The following is a 1,465-nucleotide window of genomic DNA, read 5'->3' as shown; positions in this document are numbered from 1 at the left end:
GTCCTCTTAAAGAGCTCATCCTCTCAATAATGCTCACTGGGTAATTATGAGCCTGAGCGCGGTAAGAATTGCACAGATTGTTTTCTTTGTGTATCTTTTTTATTGATGAACGGTCCTATGTTTGGACCTTCCTCAGCATCTATCGGATTATAATATTATTTTGTTGTTACAACGTGGTTACAAGTTTAATTGGTGCATATACATACATGTGTAATGATATCATGTGCATTTATTCTTGGCCCGCTAACCTTGCTCGAATGTGGTGAGCGTCCCTCCGGTGCCTACCATGAAGGAAGCACATGTTATATTGTGTTTTTTAAAACACATCGCGATATCCGAACCTTCAAGGGTTTATAGAGGGTTAATTTTTTGGTGTGAGATTAATTGTCTTATATACGAAGGCCACTCACCCCTTATCGAAGCAATGCACTGCGGGCCTCGAGGCACAAGACACAACTGTCGCTTTTTAAATGATGTTTAAATCTATCGTATCTGTTTGTCTCTCGTTTGACATTACGCGCGCGGTACCGCGATGTGTTGTGTTGACATGTGACGTGTTCATGACGTGTGTATTAGCGCGATGATTATATTTTCTTTAAACTGTCCACCAACGTGAGATACGCGTGATGCAAGCTTTCTGTATCGCTCTGCAGACCTATGGATTGACTATGGTAATTTCCAATTCAATTGCATTAAAACAGGTTTAATTATAACTTTATGAAATTGTATAATTTCGCATTGAGGTGGAGATATATCATCCAACGTTAACCTCGCCTGAAGCGTACTAAATTCGATTTGACTATTTTCAATCGGTTTTCATACCGCGTTTTCGATGCAGAAATCCCGATCAATTCGGATTACATTTTTTTTAATCCGTTTTAATCGACCATTTTCGGCAGGGTTCAGACTATTTGTTTCAGACTTATTGCGAACATTCAACTCATTCCACAGATTACAGTTCACGATGGAGGCGAGAGCCGACAACCGGCTCAATTTTTTTGACGCAACAATGATTTAAAAAATATTTTTATTATTTTTCTCGTGTTTCTCTTCAAAAATGCTTTCAGAAACAACCTTTTAAATAGGGGGCCGTAGTTATTGTAATCGTGCCCCCAAACAGCACACAGATATCCGAAAAGTATCCTACAAATATCCTTCAAGGATATTGATATTTGCACAAAATAATTGTTTTTAAGAAAAAGCATGTAATTATTTACAATGTATTTTTTAAAACAATTATTTGTTTTTTTCTTTACACTAATTGATTTGTCTCATTATTCTGTACATAAAAGTATTACGGTAAAATTATCGAAAACTAAATATTTTACGAGATATTTTATTTTTTATATCAAAATATGTCAGATTAAAATATAAAAAAACTCAAAAAGTACTTAATGAAAAAATACTTTATTATAGTGTTTTGAAAAGCTCTCAAGATAAGCTACAAGAATATGTAATAAAAAAT

Source organism: Formica exsecta, unplaced genomic scaffold (assembly GCF_003651465.1).
Source record: "Formica exsecta isolate Colony F162 unplaced genomic scaffold, ASM365146v1 scaffold1146, whole genome shotgun sequence".
Lineage (NCBI taxonomy): Eukaryota > Metazoa > Arthropoda > Insecta > Hymenoptera > Formicidae > Formica > Formica exsecta.
Note: the sequence above shows the minus strand (reverse complement) of the source record.